The following is a 22,571-nucleotide window of genomic DNA, read 5'->3' on the forward strand; positions in this document are numbered from 1 at the left end:
AGTTCCAAGTCAGTTTTAGCCGACCTCACTGCAGTCTAATAAATGTGAAAATATATAGGGTGTTTTATAAAAATGAATGCGTTTGTGGTAATACTTTATAAAACGATGTTTTAGAACCTGTTTCATAAGTTCTAGAAAAATCTAACGTAACGTTTTCTCCACCCAAATGTGACTCATTTGAACCCAAATGATAATAATTACTCACCTGTATATTTTTAGATTCTATTAGATATTTGGCATTTGTGGTAAAAAGATTTTAAAAGTAGTTTTTTCGCACGCGGTATCTTTAATAATTTTTTATTAAATAATGTACACGGTGTTATTTTAACAGCTTGCTTTAAAAATAAACAAGTTAGTGTTAAAGAAACACTCTGTATAAATGCGTCACCGATGTATTACAAACTGAGATAGCAATAAAATGTCTCGGATCAATAGGAAAAACCACACATAATTACATTAACCTAAGAAGGTATCTGAATGTTAAAAAATGACGCACTGCGTTGTTTATTTTTAGTAAATAACGAAAATAAATTTAGAGGTGTCTTTCTTGAACAAAGATATACAACCCAACATGCGATGTCGAACAATGGGTTAACCAATGAATCAGCTAGCCAACAATACGAATATTCTTATTTACATGACAAAGTAATTGTTACAGACATTCTTATGATAATTTTATCTTTAAAATATAATATCTATATTATATTTAACAAAAACAAAATAAAATTAGCACGACTTTCTCGCTATACTCCGTTTTTACGGAGTACGGTTAGTTTTAAAACACTGTTAAATTGTCTATTATCGACATAATTATCCATAGTCCTTTCCCTTTGTGTGCGATTTTCCCCCGCAAATTATTTTTAAACAAATTAGTGACCGCACCGCCAGATGTCGTTCTCATCGGTAACTTTATTAGTTTCGTGTTATTGAGAACGTGTGTTCGTCGCTCCTAAAATTGTAAACAAAATGACCTAAAAGCACCATCAAAACTCATACTAAAGAATAATATATGATAATAAAAAAATCTAACACACTCGTCTCATTCTTCCTATTAAAAAATTCACCTGGGCTCTAACACAGTTTTTCCTTGGCCTTGCTTGAATAATTTTCCTTTTCGACTTGGGTTATTTATAAATTCCGGTGTAGAGAAAAAAACCAATTAAGTGTACGTCCAATTACATAATAACACACCTAACAGGAAACAGTGCACATCTGTTGATCTGTTCTTAAAGTAACAATGGAAGGAAAAATTGTTCCTGAAAGGCACAAGCGCAAACAAAAGAACCCTGATTTGAAGCTCAAGGTGAGTTTGTATATAAAATTTTTATTTTATGATAGGGTTTTACGACTTTTTGATGTGACTTTACGACCGTATTGGTCAAACGACTTCCTTCTTTATTTTTGAATTTATAATTTGCGCAGACGTTTATATACGCGAACGAAGATAACTCAGATAAGTGCCTCGGTAGCGCAGTAGGCAGCGCGTAAGTCTCATAATCTTAAGGTCGTGAGTTCGATCCTCACCCGGGGCAATTTTTTTTGTTCACATCCGATCAGCTTTCTCTTGCTTTTTTGAAAGTGTTACAATAAATGGGAATTCCAAGAGTGCAATGCGATTCCAAATTGTTATCAAATAGCAATTATTGCAGCTGCTAACAATAGAAAATTCGGAAGTGGCCTCTTCGAAATGATAAATATAGCGAAACGAGGCCATGTGGCATAATATTCCGAAAAAAAGTCTGCAATCGTGTAGGAAACTCGTTAATCATTGTGATAAATACACAGCTATGTGTTGGTTTTTATTAATACTAAGTAGCTGCATTTATTCAACAGAGCGTTCGGAGTTTTGAAAGATTTTGTTGAAAGAGTTACAGAAAAATATGTTGCCCCACTCGGGTTCATACAACCGGAAATAACTTCCTATAATTTGTATTAATTAATCAATCAATCATATAACGACAAAATATTTTTTGCGATGTCCTCGGCCGTCTAACTGCCCCAGATGAAACAATGTTTTTTTTTTATAGACAAAATTGATGTGATTTATCTATATCATTTATTCCCTTTTTGAAAATAAGTCACGAGTTTTCTTGGTTTATTTTACATTTTTTAAAACTACCTATACAAGGTGACAAAAAATTAATGAGTGAGGCAATTTATTTAATTAATTAAATCAAGGATGACTCACTCCAATTTCCCGAAAATTCGGGAATCCGAATTGATATAGATGTCCTTAAAAAATGTTGATGACGTCATCACAAACTTTATAAAGGAAAAACTCATTTGAAACATACGCGTAGCAAGCTTCTTTACATTTACTTTAACATTACATACCTACCTTTATTTTAAATTATAAGGGTTATGTTAAAGAAATAAAATTCCCAAAATCAAATCTTATGTTTTGAAAAACGTAAATTTAATTGGTCGCAGCAATTTTTTATCACAATTTTTCGTTTTTCCTTTTTCTTCAATTTTACAATTTTTTGAGATCACAATTTTTCTTTTTTTCATTCTCTGTATAATTTTTCAATTTTTCGTTTCTTCAATTTTTCGATTTGCAATTTTTCAATACTACAATTTTAGAATTTTTCATCTTTCAATTTTTCAATTTTTCGTTTCCTCAATTTTTCATTTTTTCATTCCGTTTATATTTTCAAAGTTTCTTTCGATTTTATAATTTTTCGTTTATTCAATTTTTCAAAGTTTCAGTTTCTTGATATTCCAATTTTAAAATTTTTCAATTATACAATTTTTGGATTTCTCAATTATCCGATTTTACAATTTTTTTCATTTTCAATATTTCGATTTTACAATACTTCGGTTCTTCAATTTTTCAAGTTATTGATTTCCAAATTTTTTCATTTTATACTTCTTCGTTTTTTCACTTTTTATTTTTCAGTTTTCCAGTATTGCAATTTTTACATGTTTTTGATTCGAAAAATTAATAAATCGAATAATTGAAAAACCAAAAAATTGAAAAATCGAAAAAAATAAAGTCGACAAACTGTACAATTTACAACCGAAAGATCGAAAAATTGAAGAAATATTTAATTCTTAAATTTTTTTGAGAAACTGAAAATTCAAGTTTTAAAGTCCAGTAGTTGAAATATGGTAAAATTCTGAAACCGTAAAATTGAAAAGGTGAAAATTTCTTTTAAATATAATTATGACATATTTAAAATGAAAACTTGAAAAATTCCAAATCAAAAATGAAAAAACGGAAAACTACAAATCGAAAAATTGGAAAATCCAAAAACTGAGAAATAAAAAAAAAAGAAAATACAAAACCGAAACGAAAAGTTGCAAATTGAAAAACTGAAGAAATGAAAAATCGAAAAATTGAAAAATTAAAAATTGAAAACTCAAATTTCTAATCAAAAAATTGCAAAATCTAAAACTGAAAAATTTTAAAATGAGAACTCGAAGAACTTTTTGCAACTGCATGTCGTAAAGTTGAAGGAATGAAAAAATGAAAAATTGCAAATCCATGAAAAACGATAAACTGAAAAAATTAAAACTGAACAAACAAAAAATTATAAAATCGTAACATCAAAAAATAAAAAATTGTAAAAATAAAGAAAATAAAAAACTGGAACAAAAAATTGAAGAAATGAAAATTGAAAAATCTCAAATCGAAAAATTGAAGAAACCAAAATTTGAAAAAGCAAAAAATTATAAAATCGAAACCAGTTTTTTATCGCAATTTTTCGTTTTTCCTTTTTCTTCGATATACAATTTTTGGAGATCACAATTTTTCGTTTTTTCATTCACTTTATATTTTCAAAGTTTCTTCCGATTTTATAATTTTTCGTTTATTCAATTTTTCAAATTTTCAGTTCCTCGAATCTCCAATTTTTAAATTTTTCATTTTTACAATTTTTGGATTTCTCAATTATCCGATTTTCCAATTTCTTTAATTTTCAATATTTCGATTTTACAATACTTTAGTTCTTCAATTTTTCAAGATCTTGATTTCCAAATTTTAGATTTCCAAAGTTTTCATCTTACACTTCTTCGTTTTTTCGTTTTTTAATTTTTTATTTTTCAATTTTACAGCATTGCAATTTTTACATTTTTTTGATTTGAAAAACTGAAAAATCGGAAAATTAAAAAATCCAAAAAAATAAAGTCGAAAAACTGAAGAAATATTTAATTCTTCAATTTTTTGAGAAACTGAAAATCGAGTTTTAAAGTCCAATAATTGAAAATGGTAAAATTCTAAAACCGTAAAATTGAAAAGGTGATTTTTTTTAATAATAATTATGACATATTTAAAAAGAAAACTCGAAAAATTGCAAATCCATAAATTGAAAAACGAAAAACTGCAAATCGAAAAATTGAAAAATCTAAAAAGTGAGAAATAAAAAAAAATAAAGAAAATACAAAACTGAAACGAAAAGCTGCAAATCGAAAAATTGAAGACATGAAAAATCGAAAAACTGAAAAATTAAAAATTGAAAACTTCTGAAATTGGTAATAAAAAATTTGCAAAATCTAAAAACTGAAATGTTCAACTGTTGAAAAATCGAAAAACTGAAAAATTTTAAAATGAGAACTCAAAAAGTTGCATGTCGTAAAATTGAAGGAATAAAAAAATGAAAAATTGCAAATCTATAAGAAACGATAAAGTGAAAAAATTGAAGTTGAACAAACTAAAAATTATAAAATCTGAACATCGAAAACTCGAAAAATTGTAAAAATAAAGAAAATAAAAAACCGAAACGAAAAATTGCAAATCGAAAAACTTAAGAAATGAAAAATTAAAGAATCGAAAAATTGAAGAATTGAAAATTGAAACATTGAAGAAACAAAAAATTGAAAAAGCAAAAAATTATAAAACGGAAACTATTTTTTTTATCACAATTTTTCGTTTTCCTTTTTCTTCGATTTTACAATTTTTTGAGATCACAATTTCTCATATTTTCATTCTCTTTAATTTTTCAATTTTTTGTTTCTTCAATTTTTCGATTTGCAATTTTTTAATATTACAATTTTAGAATTATTCATCTTTCGATTTTTCAATTTCTCGTTTTTTTCATTCCCTTTATATTTTCAAAGTTTCTTTAGATTTTATAATTTTTGGATTACTCAGTTTTCAAATTTTCAGTTCCTCGATTTTTCAATTTTTAAATTTTTCCATTTTACAATTTTTGGATTTCTCAATTATCCGATTTTCCACTTTCTTCAATTTTCAATATGTAGTATTTCGATTTTACAAGTTCTTGATTTCCAAATTTTAGATTTTTCGAAGTTTTCATTTTATACTTCTTCGTTTTTTTCATTTTTCATCAGTATTGCAATTTTTACATTTTTTTTATTCGAAAAATTGATAATTTGAAAAATAAAAAAAGCAAAAAAATTGAAAAATCGAGGAAAATAAAGTCGAAAAACACTGAAAGATCGAAAAATTGAAGAAATATTTAATACTTCAATTTTTTGAACACCTGAAAATCGATGTTTTAAAGTCCAATAATTGAAAAATGGTATAACTCTAAAACCGTAGAATTGAAAAGATGATTTTTTTAAATAATAATTATGACATATTTATTTAAAGTGAAAACTCAAAAAATTACAAATCAAAAATTGAAAAATCTAAAAACTGAGAAAAATAAAGAAAATACAAAACCGAAACGAAAAGTTGCAAATCGAAAAATTGAAGAAATGAAAAATTAAAAATTGAAAACTCGGGAAATTTTAAATTAAAAATTGCAAAATTTAAAAATTGAAGAAACAAAAAAAAAATGAAAAATCACAAATCGAAAAATTGAAGAAACAAAAAAAGAATTAAAAATTGAAAAATCACAAATCGAAAAAGTGAAGAAACAAAAACGTATAAAATGGAAACATTACAAACTGAAAAAAATAAAGAAAATAAAAAACCTAAACGGAAAATAGAAAATCGAAAAATTCAAAAGTTGGAAAACTGAAAAACTGAAAAATTTAAATTTGAACATACGAAAAATTGCAAATCGAAAAACTGAAAAAACAAAAGTGAAAAATTGAAGAATTGGAAGATTCAAGTCAAAAAAGTTTCGAGAAAACAAAAAAAATCGCTAACATTTTTTTTAATTTTTCAAAGAAGCAGGATTTGTTGGGTTTCACTTCAGGGGCGAGGGAAGTTCTGTTCGAATAACCTTCGACCAGTTTTTCTTAACAAAAATCATCCGAGAAATATGTACACCCATGTACAAAAATGATAGAATTAATTAGATTAAAAAAATCTGAAAATTTTAAGTTACCTGAGGTTATTTCGGAGGCTGTAATTTCATCTACTGTGGGCTTCCTAATCTTCCTAATCAACCTAACCCAGCTCCTGAAGATGCCACTTACGGAAGTGTGCGAAACGTCAAGCCCAAAAACTCACTTGCCACTGTTCCAAACCGGAAAACGATCATATATATGTATACATGATGTACATAATACATACTATGTATATTTAAATGGCAGCTTAATTTTTTCTGCACATAATATGAACAAGGCTGCAAAAAAAAAAACATTTAAGTTCACAGCACACTACGATAATTATAGCAATTATATGACATATTTGTTAATGTTTTCAGAATAAAAATCCGCTTGTAGTTATTAAACGAACACATTTACGAGGATTTCAAAGTATATCAAAAACACTCAATACGCATTTCTGGGGCACTTTTCTTGGTTGTCAAAATCAAACAACTGCCTCGGTGGCGCAGTAGGCAGCGCGTAAGTCTCATAATCTTAAGGTCGTGAGTTCGATCCTCACCCGGGGCACTTTTTTTACTATTTCTAAATAAAGGAGGAATCTGTTCATTCGTACAATACTGTCATCAAAGGGTACTATTTTTGTTTTCGTATGACTAATTTCTGTATTAGTTTAACGATAAAATATATACAGGTAATTTTAAAATCAAAACAGGAATACCAATTCTCGATTCAATCAAAAAGAGACACGCCGGTAATTCTAAAAATGTTTAGCAGTAACGTGTGATCAATAAAAATCGTCGTTAAGTTGGCGGTGAACGATTAAGTTGCAGTTCTCATAGCGCATAACGAGGAATGAGAAAGACAAACATGAATGGATGCTTTCGTGCCTGTGAGAAATGAGCACAACTCCCGTGAGAAATAAGTACAACTCTATGTTCGTTCCAGTTTATCTTAGTATTCGTCCAATATTTAAAGTGAAACCTAAAAAACTACATTTGAAATAATTACTTTCACTTTATGAGCTAATATTCTGTACCAAAACACTAACACACTGTACACAAATTGCGAGAAGTAATTAACACAAAACTGTTTTTTCTCAGTTTTATAGTACAAAGAATTCCAAGACTTGCATCTGCAAAGTGCGATGTTTTGCTCTTAATTATCACAATGTGTGTCGTAGTTCCGGCACTTTGTCCTTGATGACACATAATAGACATTCGGAAAGACTTGTTGACCTAAATATTAAGGATCCGATCCACACAGAGACCGCAAAAATTATACAATCAGCCCTATTATGAAATCCATAAACGTCAGTAATGCAACATTTCTTAATAGTGTTATTAAATTTAACCGAAACTTTTTGATTTCTGATAAAACTTCGAATTTTTAATGAGTCGTCAGTCGTTTATTTTTCCAGTAATTTTGTGGTCTTGTTGTATTACATATTTAAATGCGATAAAATAAATAGTAACTGATTAACATAAATTATGATTTAATCATAACTTTGTATAAATTGTTACCATAATTAGGAAAGTACCCAATTAAATGAAAAATAATAAACTACTCGTTGTCATAATTCTTCACAGTCTGCAACAATTTTGTACACAATTTATGATCGTGTCCAACAGCCTCTTATAATGTGATGTAAGTGTTGCCAACTACCAGACAACAAGACACTATTATAAAGTGAAAAGTAATAACTCAAGACCCGCCCAACTCAACAGATGGTGTTAATTTCCACCCAATTTTGGCAATAAATCCTTTCAGAAATCGCTAATCAACAAAGACTGCTTTCCATCACGTACACAATCGCACACATTGCTCATTTAATAAACATAAACAAATTAGAAAGTGTTTGGGATTTTGCGCCCAAAGCCCATCCTGTTGTGCTGTGGCGTCAGCACGAACGCCCCCAATTATTGTGATTCCCTTAGTTTCTAACGGCGAAGTTCGCTCCATTTTCAGAGGAAACAAACAAAATATGTGCGGTTTGGAGAAGAAAAAGGCCAATGACTGAAGTTCCACGTGTGATTTGTATTTCAAAGAAGATTGCCGCACACACATTGCATAATTATTGTTGTAATGATGATAACGACAACAACGACATGCTTGTCGAGCATATCTTTCGAAATGGCATCTCTTTAAAATGCATAATTCGTAAAACAGATCGTGTGGACGCGTTTATTTACAAAATACGGAGTGGTGAAATGGATTGTTTGTTTTCGAATTTAGCTGGTGGCTTTTAAATTAAGGTTAATTAATAGCGGTTGTCTTTGGTGTTTTGTTGGAATCGCGGCTATAGCTTTGAGAGAAAATGAGAAGAAGCAGAACTCCGGCCGAGTTAAATCTACGCGTTTTCCAGACGAACGAATTCGATTTTAAACACGAAAGCTTGTTTCTAGGAAATCGAATTATTTGAGTTTGTTCTTATTTAGCAGAAAGAAGTGACATTAAGCCTGCACAAAAGGTAATCTCGAGGTCTATTAAGTTTCAAATTGTGCAGACTAATTTTTTTCTAATATACGATTTCATGTTGCAGGTGGGTGGGTACAGTAGAACTTCGCAACTCGTTCATTACTTTGAATTAGGTTATGTTGGCAGCACTACTTGTCATGTGCCAGCGTCGGTATCACATTTACACAGTCTAATTAGCACTGATTGATTGAACCTCATTTATTTCTTGCCACAGCCAGTTACATTAATTGTATTTTTTAAGTTTTGTTGCAAAGGGGACACTTGTATACATCTGTTGTACTCAAAAGGAAAATATTCAAATGTTTCTAACATATCAGTTAATACTTCGTTTTCATAATTACCAAGTTTATTTTAGATATCAATTAAAAAATGCTATTTTTGGTTTCCATTCTCGAGATCTCAATAAAGATAACGGATATGAATTTGGCTACATTGTTTTTAGAATTTTTAATAGTGTGTTCATTATTTGCAAAGCAAGGAGCTTTGTATTCGTTGCCAGGTAATACACGTCGAATTTCTGGACCGTGCAAGTGCGTTGTTAACTTCGTGATTTAGGATTTTTTAACATTTATTTTAAAATTAAATTTTTCGTGTATGATCAGTAGGTCGTACTTGAACTTATTTTTTTGTTTATTCTATTTTATCACGCACAATGAAATGAAAAACTTTGAATTAGGGCACTATAGTACAATTGACGGAATTTGAGGCTGGTTCTTCAATGATGGTCGGAACTTACATTTAATTAGCAATTATCACAACTATTAATGGTTAATACTTTAATACAAAGAAGGTCCGCTTCCTCTTGTTCTTCAGCTCAATCCCATTTAAACTAAACTTTTGCTCTTTTTTTTCTTCCGGGTTTCTGAGTTCTGACTCGCTAGTTGTTTTTACATCACGGCTTTTCCAAATCGTGCCCCATTTAGGCGTTTTGGTTGCACCGTTGCCATGGAAACCGTGCGTGTATTTGCTGTATTTAGCTGGAATCGGGTCCTGCTCCAACAGTGACCACTACCAATAACTCAGTTGCGGGATTTCATTTTCATTCCACGCAAGTGAAATTGTTTAATTTTAAATAAAAATAATGAATTCAGTTGAATATTGCTTGTTAATGCTTATGGACGTGCGGTTGTGACTTACTTTTATTGAATGTATTTTTGTATTTATTTCCGTCACACAATTTCGTTTATTAATTGACAATAACAGCCTGTTTTATATCTTCATATTTAACTCATCAATCAAATTGTGTCCCCCCCATTTCAAAAGGTCACGAGCCGCCACAGGTTGTTCTTCTGTAACTATTGTTGAAATCTGTTCCTGTTCATCTCCAGATGGTTAACTTACAGTCAGTCCTTCAGGCTTCCTTTTCGTTTCCATTCCGTTTGCGCTAAGGAAGAATTGTAACTGAGTCCATCGGACGACTGACACTTATATGTTTACCCTCGATGCTTCATGACCCCTAGGAAACGAAAAAATAAGTCTTCCGTTTTCATCTGTCTGTCGTTTGCCTCTGTGTCAATTTTTATATGTATTTTAGGAATCTTGCTAACCAAATTTGGTTAATCATCCCCACCAACAATTTGATGACGTCATCTCAGAAGTTTCTAGATTAAAATGATTTCAATGTTATCCAATAATATACTCCTAGACTTGTGGCGTATGAGTCCGCTTTGAATCTTTCCTCTATATATCCAAATTTTGGCAAAAAAATTGTAAGTTGTTTGATTAGCTTTTATACTAATATAAGCGGCACGCCCAACAGATCGCAATAGCAGAGAGGTGATCATCTTCGACTTGCAACGACGTTTGAAGCGCTAATTGGGGCGCTTTTTTTTCTTAAACTGTGACTCTGATTTTCTATATTTTGTATTGATCAAATCAAGAATGATTCACCCTATTTTTTCGAAAATTTGAGAATACTAAGTTAAGCATGTACTGATAATATATTTTCCCATTGATTAAATATACTTATTTAATATTGTCGGTACTTTAATAGGGCACACATATCTCTATTTTAAGTTATAACGGTTGTCATAAAACAAATAAAATTCGCAAAATTAAATTTTATTATTTTTTGAAGAAGCTGTATTTGTTCGATTGTACTTCAGAGCAATGGCGGCTCGTAACCTTTTGAACTCACACTTTGACTTATGAGTAAATAGACGAAATTGTGTGACGGAAATAATAAAAGTAAAAAATATTTGTCCACATACCTTTGGTTTAACGCATGATTACTGAGGAGACACACAAAAGAAAACAATTTATTTTTTCACAACCGCATATCCAGAAAAATTTAAAATACGCGTTATGTCTATTAAACTATTGTCTATGAAAGTCTCTCGTTTTGCCATGAACACTTTTTTTATTAATAAATCGGGGATGACTCTCCCTAAATTTCTCACTACAATTTTATTGTCGTAACACAGAGCACATTTTTTTATTAAATATTCAATTGAAATAATTACTTTTATTTAAAACTCGCGCAGAATGAAAATGCATTTCCGTAGTCGAATTAGTGCTAGCCGTCACTGTTTTAAATGTGACCCGATTCCAACCAAATACAGCGACTAGAGGCGCGGTTTCCATGGCAACGCTGTAAACAAAAAGTCTAAATGAGCCATGATTGGGTCTCCGCTTTTATCGAGACTTTACCAACGATATATCCAAGACACAGTATCTTTGGATTAAGTTTTGCTACAAGTGATACAAATGGAGCGACATAAAAATTAGTTTTGATAATTAGGACACAAACTTCCGGATAATTTTTTAAATATTGAAAATTACTAATATGCTATGTCCAGTGTGTTTGTAGACGTTGTAATTTTGGGGGAGCACGTACCCTTGTGCCCCCTAGCACCAGTCGCCCCTGATTCAGAGGCGTGGGAAATCCTGTCTAAATAAATTTACACCAATTTTTAGTTCACCAAAGTTTATAACTGTTCATTATATTTATTTTTTTCCCAAAATACCTTTCCTTACTCCTAGGGTACGAACAAGTAGGTCGCTGCTCTCTGTCGATTTTTATTACACAGACAATCTCCGAAACTAGTAGACCGATTTTTCTCAAATTTTACATAATTTTATATGTGAAATGGCGAAACGATAACTAACATTCATCATGATTCGTCCCTCAAATTTTTAAAATTTTTCGTAGTAACTATTGTTACGTACGTTGAACGGACAAATGAAATCGGCGGTGGGTAAAACTCAACAATTTATTTCTTACTAACTCGAATTTACAGCGATTATGTATAAAATAATTCCGACGCATCTTCTCTTGACTCAACTGGCTGAATAATAATCCTCGTTCCCGAAGGTGGCCCCTATTTAAATCCATACTTCTGCGATTGAGGTCTTTCTCGAATATCCATCGCGACTTCATGTCTTTATTATGCGACCGCCGCTCGGTTGTCCTAATTGATGATGACTCACCCATCATCTCCTCATATTACATGGAACCCACAGGCGTCGTATGGGTTTATTTCGGAGCAGTATGTATGATTTAAACTTTATAAAATATATACCTACCCGTACTTGAGGTTTTCCCCAAGGCATACAAATTTTCTCAAAAAAAAAATCGAAATTGAAGAGCCACGTTTTATACTATATAATATAAGCAGAGCTCGAATAAGGATATTCGATAGTTCATTGCTTACAGTGGGATTTTTTGTTTCCTATATTGTTACTGCTATTATCGTCTATATATTTTTTACTGTACAGAACTTTTTTATCATTTTTTAAAGAAGATTGCACTTCCAGGGCGAAGGAAGTTCTATCGAAATAACCTTTGACCATTTTTTGATCAAACTCTTCAGCGTCACTTTATCGCCTGTTTTTTAACAAAAACCTTGAAAAATAAATAATGCCTCAAAATGTTCAAAGTAAAATGAACCTAAATACTAGTGACAAAGCTGTCAACCAGTTTAATTTTTATTTCGTGAGCATGAAGTATTGTATTGGCAATAGGGTCCATCGAACGACTGACTAGTTTCATGTTTTCTCGACATTTCATGGCCCATAGAGAACGAAAAAGTAGGTCCGTCTGCCTGTGTGCCGTCTGTCGTCTGTGTTGATTTTTATGGTACAGATAATAATCTTCGAAATTATCAGACCGATTGTTGTAAAATTTTATATGTGTGGTTAGGAATATCGTGTAGATGTTAAAACGTTAAACAAAATTTGGCGATTCATCTCCACCAACAATTCGATAACATCCCGTCATTTTTTTTCAGTAAACACCATTTAAATTTTATAAAATAACACGCTTCTGTATTTGTGATTTAACAAAAAAATCCCAAATTACATCATCATATTTTATAGACCACTGACTTGTGGGGAACTCTGGTCGTGCCGTAAAAATTTCGAATTACTAACGCGAAAGTCGCTGATTCGATTAACTACTGGGTCACAATTTTTTTTATTAATCAAATCAAGAATGATTCCCCCATTTTCTCGAAAATTTGGGAATGGAGTAATATTGTGCCAGCCTATGTTTAATAATAATAAAATAAGAATGATCATAATAATAAATACTTACCCAAAATAATATTCAAAACGTTTTGCTCCATTATAGTTTTAGTTGTCTCCTTTGTTCTGAGAAAGCAGCTTGCGACGTACTTAATCGCTGTGTCCTTTCGCCGTATAGATATAGACTCAAAGTTAAGCGTGTACTGACAATATTTTTACGTTCATCGGCAAATAAAATCGGCGTGGGTTAAACTCAACAATTTATTTCTTCATAACTCGAATTTACCCGACTAATTACACAGCAATTATGTACAAAATAATTCCCGCGCAACTGAATTCGTTCACTGGACTTCTCGCTGACTGAATCAACTGAATCGGCTGAATAATAATCGTTCCCGAAGGTGGCCTCTATTTAAACTTATACGTTTCTTTCGATGGATCGAGAACGCCGCTTCGAGGGTTTTCTGGGCCCTTCGCGACATCCGCTTCCAAGCTTTCCTTTAACAAACCCCGCGCCGCCTGGCCGATGAGTCATACTACATACTAGAAGAAACACATACATACTTGAAGACCCATAAGCGTCGTACTGGGGCGGCGTACGAGTTTATTGCGTAACAATATATTTTTTTATTTGCTTTAAATATATTTGAGATTGTGTATAGCATGATTTTTAATTTACGGGGGCTATTATTAAAAATAAATAGAAAAAAAGAAACTGTATTTGTTCTAATGTACTTCAGGGGCGAGGAAAGTTGTATCTAAATAACTTTAGACCATTTTTTAAATTAATATTTTAAAAATATGAGTGGATTAATAAACAACATACAGAAACGCAAGCTTATAAAATGACGTCGTTGGCAGGCGGAGACAAATTTTAGTTAGAGATCTATAAAACTAAAAACACGCGCGAAATTTTCGAGCAATCGGTTAGTAATTCGTAAAACAATCTGTAGAATTTTGTTATAAAATTTTGAATTTGTTTCCAAAAACGACACATGTAGAGTTAAAAATTTGCATGATTAAACAACAAGTGTAAACGCACAATATTTTAGCGATGAAGTTGTCATGTTTTTGGAACAATTGTCAATTAAACAGATAAATTTTGTATAGAGTTTTGCACTTTTCGTGCACAATTTTAATTTTTTTCCAAAAATCGAAGTACCGAGAATAAAAAAATGAGTGCGGATTACTAAATTAGGAATACAGAAGCACATTTTTTCATAAAATTGGAATAGGATTTACCTGGCAAAATTTTTAGATGACGTCATCAGACTGATAATGGGGATGAACAAACAAATTTTGATTAACTTTTCGCCATTTACAAAAAAAAGTACATCAAAAATTCCATAGCAATCGGTGCGGTAAACAACTGAACTTTCATATTTAAAAAGAATTATTAAATTTACATTTGACAATTATTCTTTCTGTGATTTCTAAATGGTTGAAGATACAATAATACTCAATCTGCTTATACTCCTTAAAAAATCTGTGTTTTAGATCGACCTTTATTTTAAATAAAGTGTTAACTATCTCATAAGTAATCCCTTCTTATTTGTTATTTAATTTGAACCCTTTTTCTCGCCATGACAAATAACTGACGAAAATGTTAATTTTTGCAAATGTGATTAATACACTTTTGTCGTTTTGGTTGTTTCTCAATAAGTTTTCAGTAAGACCCCATAAAGCTTTTCTGATTAAACGACTATCGTTTTTTATTGTTACTCAGAACCTCCTCCACTATCTCATTTGTATTATCCATTTCAGGCGCGATTAACATTAAAAAAACATTTATCTTCACCGATTTTCCTCAATTAAGAAACACAAACAATGCATGTCTTTCCTGGCGAATCCGCCATCACCACCAATTAAGACAAGCGTGAATCACCTCCTGATTAATTAAAAGCGTTTGCTTTTCCAAATAAGTACAGTCTCGATTTGCATCACACTGCATACGAATGTGTTATCAATATCGACAGAGTCCATAATAACATGCATGACGTCTCCATTTAATGACAGGCATGTAAGCGATTGTCGTTATCGAAAAAACTGAAAAATGGAGCGAATGATTCACACAAATACAGAATTCCCCCGAAGCCTGAGTATTAGCTATCCCAAGAGGCGTTTTTTCGAGATTACGCACTTCGTCGTGCAGAATTTTAAAAGCAGAAAATTTCATGCATAGGTGAGTCATTCAGCAGAAGCGGCCGACTTCCAGGTCGCCGCTCCCGCAGGAAGGAGTGGCCATTGAGACCGGAACTTGAGGAATTCTTCATCTTCACCGAATGTGCTTGTGGCAGGGGAGGCCTGCGGTGTCGGATATTGACTCTTGAGCCGTGATGCTTACTCAGATTTTTTAAAGGGAATATTAAATGCCACGACAAAATATTAAAAGGTTAAACTAATGGCGTTAAAGGCAAAAAAATGTTTCTAAAAAAATGTGACTGCGAATTTGGAGAATTTATGGGAAAATGGACAGTTTCATTGTAAATTGGGTATTACTCTGAGAAAGCTGATGACGCGTTGAATTAAAAAAATGTAAACAAAGCTTTCTTTTTAAAACACATTTTTACTTTTTGGATTTTTGCATATTATTTTTTACAAGAACTGAGAATATATTTCACACTGTGACCTTAAATCGCTATAATTATAACAATTTTGTAACAATCAACATAAAACTACTAACGTGTGTCAATCCTTATTATCTCAGCTGTAAATATGATTATTAGATTATTAAAATATTATCAAATCTATCGTAAAGTAAAGATCGTGGTTTAAAGCAAATTCCGTGCGACTTAGAACTCCGTAACCCTGAACGTACTAAATCACACAACAGCGTAATTTATACATGTTTATCATTGTAAATACACATTTAAATCCCTTTTGAACAGTCTCTCTATCTTATGTTGACTTAGAACTCTGTTAAAAAATTGATGATTTAAAAATTAAACGAATTTTCCAACTTCTCATTCCCTAAAGTTAGATATTTAATTATCGTGAATAGCGTTCTTAATTGCAACAGATATTTTTACCATTCAAATAATAATAGTCTAAAAATAATATAATCCTATCTAAAATCAACACAAATGAGTAATTACTAAAACATTTTGTTTTAGATATCGTTGAATACGCATAACAGCAATGTTTAATAACGCGTAATCTGTGAATCAGTGTGTACCAAAATTTTGAAGAAATCTCTTATCTCATGTCTGTGATAAAAAAGAAAATTTAGTGGTTAAAAATATTTTTTTGTGGATTGTTAAATTGCAAGTCAGGGAGAATGTCACGCTATATATGTAATTAAGGTGAGACTTAGATAACAATAGTTTGAGATGACTTAACGAGTTGTGATGCAGACTTGATAATCTTAAGTAATACTTAAAATTTCAAAGTGATCGTTTTATTCGTCAGACAGACATAAACGGGGATTCTACATTTTCGTATTCTAGCATGTGAAAAGCAAAGAAAAGTGAGTGAAATAAAACAAATCTAATTTCTTCTATAAATTATTAAAATTGATACTGGAAAATTTTATTCTTTCATGATAACACCTATTATTTATGTTGAAATAGAAAATTAGTGGAAGATTATTTCGACAGAACTTCCCTCAGAAGATGCGAATTCACAATTTTTCATACTCTAATACAAATTTTTAAATGTATCATTTTCGTTTTTACTTTTTATGTAAAAATTTCGGTTTACTCCTAAAGTCTAAAAGGATTTGGTTTTCCTAAGTAATCTCCGAACCTACTGGACCGATTGTTGTCACATTTTGTATGTATATTAGGAATATCATGTAGATCGTTAAACGGTAACTAAAATCTGTCTAATCATCCCCACCACCAACGGGATGACGTTATCTTCAAAATTTATAATAAAGTTTTTTTTTAATTTTATAAATAAGATACGCCTGCACTTGTGATGTATGAATCCGTGTCGAATTTTTACCCTTGACACAAGAATTTCTGGAAAAAATTTATATTTACCTTTAACCAATTTTTGAGATGTTTTTCATTTTTGTTCATTTTTCTGTTTCAAAGTTTCGGTTTCATAATTTTTCGTTTTTGCAACTTTAAGATCCGTTTTATGGAAAGCGAATTAAAAGTTAATCGCGATTAATCTTAATTGAGGTCCGTTGCCATGCAACGTGCATGTTTTAACTAATCACGGGCTCATATTCTACATTTTAATCCTGTGTTAAATTAATCGACGATTCAATATTTAATTCGCTTTCCATAAACCGACCCTAATTTTACCAATTTTTCAATTTCACGCTTGCAAATTTTTCAGTTTATCGTTTCTTGAATTTTTCGTTTTGAAATTTTTCAATATTGCAATTTTTCGATATTATAATTTTTCATTTTTTGCGTTTTCAGTTTCTCAAGTTTTAATTTTTCGATTGTTCTGTTTTTTGTTTCCTCGGTTTTCAAGGTCTTTATTTTTAATTTTCATTTTCTTGAATTTATTCACAATTTTTTGTTTCATTTCCTTTATTTTTTCGATGTTTCTTTCATTCTTCATATTTTCCATTTTTCAATTCCTTGATTTTCGAATTTTCAAATTTTTTTATTTTGCAATTTTTAGATTTCTCAATTATCCGATTTTCCGATTTTTTAATTTCCAGTATTTCGAATTTACAATATTTCGTTTTTTCGATTTTGATTAATGTTATGTTTTGTTTAATTTGACAGATTTGATTGACTTTTTTTTATCATACCTGTAGCCTTCTTTTCACAATAAGAAACTTAAAACATGTTGAAAATGGTAAATTTTTGTAGAGAACTATGTATTTTGCAATTACACTCCGCTCCTCGGTCTAACAAAGAACGAAAAATTCATCACAATTGAGATCGGGGCGGGTGGGTGGGGTTTAATCTTTGTTTTTTTTTTTAATAGATATATAGAGTTTTCTTTCAACAACAGGATAGTTAACATGTTTTCAGTTTCTTGTCGGGAAAAAAGACTTCGTATATTAAGAAAAAATGGACAAAATATAAGCCTCGCCCACCCACCCCTTCTCAATTATGATGAATTTTTTATTCATCGTGAGCTGAAGGGTGGAGCTTAGCTGCAAAATTCGCTTTTCATTTCCTTTATCTTTTCAATGTTCCTTTCGATTTCATAATTTTTCCTTTAGTCAATTTTTTATATATTCAATCTTTGATTCTTCTTTAGTTCCCCGATTTTCCAATTTCTCAATTTTACAATTTTTGGATTTACAGTTACCCGATTTTACGATTTCTTTAATTTTCAGTACTTCCATTTTACAAAACATATTTCCTGTTTTCGATTTTTAAATTTCTTTATTTTTAATTTTTCGATTTTACAATTTTCGTTTCTTCAATTTTTCGAGTTCTTGGTTTCGAAAAGTAAAAAAACTGAAAAATTAAAAATCGAAAAATTGAAACGTCGAATAAAAAAAAATTAAAATAAAATAATTGAAAAATAGAAGAATTCTAAAACCGTAAAATTTAAAATATTTTTAAAATTATTATTACACATTTTAAACTAGAAAAACTGCAAATCAAAAAATCAAGAAACGAAAACCTAAAAAATGATGGAACTGAAAAACGTGAAATTGAAAAGAACAATAGATTAAAAAATCCAAACACTTACAAAAATTCATACGAAAAAAAGATCGTTAAATCACAATATCGAAACCTGAAAAATCCGTGACTGCAGACAGACGGACAGACAGACAGACGGACGGGCAGACAGACAGACGGAAATGGAAGACTTATTTTTCGTATTCTTGGAGTCATGAAAGGTCGAGAAAATGTAAAAGTAGAGAGTCGACCGACGAACTCGATTACAATACTTCCTTCGCTTACGTTCGGCAAGTAAAATTGTAAATCGAAAAATTGAGGGCATGAAAAACTGAAAAATTAGAAATTGAAATCTCGTGAAACTGTAAATCGAAAAATGGCCAAATCTAAAAAGTGAAACATCCAAAAATTGAAAAAATGGAAATTAAAAATACAAAAAATTATAAAATAGGAATATTGAGAAATTAAAAATTTGTAAAAATAAAGAAAATAAAGCGAAACAAAAAATTGTAAATTGAAAATTTGATGAAATGACAAATTGAAGAATCAAAAAATTACAAGTCGAAAAACTGGAAAAGTCGAATAAATGAAAACAAATTAAAATTCTAGAATAAAATTGAAAAAGTAAAAAAAAAATTTAAAATTATTACATATTTAAAATGAAACACGAAGAGTTGCATTTCGTGAAATTGAAGAAACAAAAATGGAAACATTGGAAATTGAAAAAATAAAGAAATTACCATATGAAACATGTTTTTAAAAGGGTAGAATTTTCTAGAGAAACTTTGATGTTACAAATAAACTCCGCCCCCCGGTCTGATTATGAATGAAAAACCCATCACAATTGAGATCGGAGCGGGTGGGAGCGGCTTAATCTTTGTTTTTTTATCTTTATGTACATAGTTTTCTTTCAACAATTTTTTGGCACAAAGAACAAGAGATATTATAATGAAAAACATAGCGTCAATATATTATTCAATAATTTTGGTCTGTAGTTAAAAATTGAAAATTCGAGAAACTCAATTCGAAAAATTGCAAAATCTATAAATTGAAGAATTCAAAAGTTGAAAACTCGAAAAATTTGAAATCGAAAAAATGAAATATTGAATAACTGGAAAATTCCAGTCAAAAAAGCTGTGGGACCGTTATTTGCGCCACTGGATTTTACTTTATCGAGATATCAGAAAACAAAAATTGCAAAAACAAAATAAAATTTTTCGAAAAAGGGGGTTTTATTTGGGTGCGCTTCAGAGGCGAGGGAAGGAAAAACCTATCATCCCAAGTCAATAGCGCTCGTTTTAAAACAACATTAAAATTGGGAAGAAAATGTCTCGAGTGATATCGACGTGGTAAAATGTATTCTCAGTACATGCTTATATTTCGAAAGAATTCGACTTAGTAGTCTAATTAATAATATCACGTTCAGATAACAAATATTAGCTGCAGTGTGTTAAAAGAAACTAAAATTTGATTGATTTTGTCACCTCAAAACAGAGGCGAGGACTAATTAATTAATTAATTAAGCTGCAATGGAACAAAAGGTTCTGAATATTATGGGATGAATAAAAAAAGTAGAAACATATTATAAGTATGACTAAGGAAGAAGAAACTTTGAACATAAACAAAAACAGGGCGGATTCATAAAGTCCAAGTGTAGGAGTATATTATTTTATGAAATTTAAATTATGTAAATGTACAAAATTTTGAGGGGATGTCATTTATCTGACAAAAATCGACATAGACAGACAGACAGACAGACGACGGACAAATGAAAAGGGAGGACCCATTTTTTCATATTCTAGAGATCATGAAACGTGAAGAAAACATGAACGTCCGATATTATTATTACAATACTTCCTTAGGTTACCCTCGGGTAGTGAAAGTTGTAGTGTTCCCAGAATTGATTATAAGGTAAAATTAGTTGGTTCGTTAATCTTTTTTTAAACATCTGTAAAAAGAGTTCTAAAATATAAAAATACATACATACATATATTCGTATAACACGAAAAACAATTACTATCAAATAATATATATTTTCAACAAGCATTATTTAATACATTTTTGTAATGACGTCACATTTTAATAACCGTTGTTTTGTTTTAATTAATTTCTTTGTATATTTTGAATCTTTTTCCAAAAACCTGCGTAAATAAAGTAAACAGTAATTAGAAATTACTTTGCAAGTTTCGGAGATCTAATACAATCGGCACCAAACGACAGACAGATAGACGGAAACTGGAAACCTATTTTTCGTCCTACAGAAGGAAGATAAAAACAGATATGTAATACAATATTTTCTAAAATAATGAATTTGTAGACTTTATCCGTAGCACAAATTTTCTTCGTTTAAAACAGAATGTTATTGTTAATATTTTTCTACAAACCGAAATTGGGTGGCCGGGAGTTAAGAGAAATTAATTTATTTTCAGTGTTCTCCGAAAATCTTCTAACGTTCGATGATGCATAACCGGCGCCAATATACCTCGTCTTTTTGAATAAGCTGACGGTTTGTTATTTCAATCAACAAGTTCTACAACTGTAGTCAACTTTCAAAGAAATCCCTGACTGAAAATGAAAATTGTTTTTCTAAGAGATTCAGCAGTTGGCGTTTTTTGCCATATACAGGATCTTGGCTTAGTTGTGATTGTTAATCAAATGACATAATCACGGTGATAAAATGATTCCAACTCAATGCATTTTTTTATATTTTGGCTTAGTTTTTATTTACGATCATCACGATAATATAATGTTACAGATTTAACGCTGACGTAATAACATGCGACACTTTTTATTTCCGTGTATCTAGACGGCACATTTAAATGATCGCGCAAACGTATATTTTTAGCATTAAAGTTTGAATTAGTGTTTCATGAAGTCACAAAAGCTCCAAATATTAGTCGGCATCGACTCTTCGACGCTGTTGGTTCATAGTGATTAATGAAAAATAACATGTTTGTGTAGTATGTATTTGTAAATGTATCTATATTTATTGTGTGAGTTATGTATTACTTAGTACAAAATAAAATTGAAACGTTTAATTTGTGACTATATTTATATTCACATCAACAAGACACAACACACAAACTCGGCTATTTCTTCCTAACAAGAAATGACAAGCATTTCCATAATTTTCCAACACCGGTATCCATTTTTTTATTACTAAATATCTAAATATTATAAACGTAACATCAATTTTAAATTGCCAACACGGGTTTTCACATGTGTTCTACAACTTCCAATAATGTAATAATTTAACAGCTGTAAATATTTGCAAACAGTGCTTACGATATTCGAAAAAAAGCGGGGGTTTTTATAATTTCATTCATGCCGAAGATTCCTAAAAAAATTCTCAGAACCGTCCCAAAAACCTGACGCACACTTCCACATTTGGCGTTTTTTAAACTTTCAATAATAATCATCTTCGTACACATGAATGAAGGGTTTCGCAAGCACCGGATGAAAAAACTAGGACATGCATTTGCAGCAGTGGCAAATTTTTGCCTTTTGGACGTGCGTTTGTCCATTCACCTGACAAATCGGAAACAGCATTGTTTTAATTAATTAACTAAACGTTACGTCAGATTATAACAGCGAAATAAGAACACCAGTTACGCTTTTCACACTTTTTGTTTACGCTAAAGCCGGAGTTGGTTTTTGTGGTGTTACGATTGGAGTAAATAAATCCCATGGAGTCAGTGTCGTCTAGTGACAAGACTGACTCATCTTGATCTTCGTTTACGACATTGAAAAATCAGGATGTGAAACGAAATTGTGTCACGTTATGAGAATACGTGTTTTATCTGAGTGAAATTAGCAGGAGCTGAATGTGACCTGATTTGGACATTTACAAATATATCTATTACTGTATAGTTAGATATTTTTTTTGTTTGCTCGACGAATGGGAGC

The 22,571-nt window shown here is 30.7% G+C and overlaps 1 protein-coding gene and 2 non-coding genes across 3 annotated transcripts in view; 2 read left to right on the top strand and 1 right to left on the bottom strand.

The window, feature by feature from the left end:
• Positions 1–22,571, bottom strand: part of LOC135143462 (leucine-rich repeat-containing protein 15-like) — a 144,787-nt gene that overhangs the window by 103,779 nt on the left and 18,437 nt on the right. The gene's annotated exons all lie outside the window — the stretch shown is intronic.
• Positions 1,460–1,532, top strand: Trnam-cau (transfer RNA methionine (anticodon CAU)). The gene has a single exon. It is a non-coding gene; the product is annotated as a tRNA-Met (tRNA).
• Positions 6,678–6,750, top strand: Trnam-cau (transfer RNA methionine (anticodon CAU)). The gene has a single exon. It is a non-coding gene; the product is annotated as a tRNA-Met (tRNA).

Source organism: Zophobas morio, unplaced genomic scaffold (assembly GCF_036711695.1).
Source record: "Zophobas morio isolate AGI-343-1 ecotype UQ-CSIRO unplaced genomic scaffold, CSIRO_AGI_Zmor_V1 ptg000004l, whole genome shotgun sequence".
NCBI lineage: Eukaryota > Metazoa > Arthropoda > Insecta > Coleoptera > Tenebrionidae > Zophobas > Zophobas morio.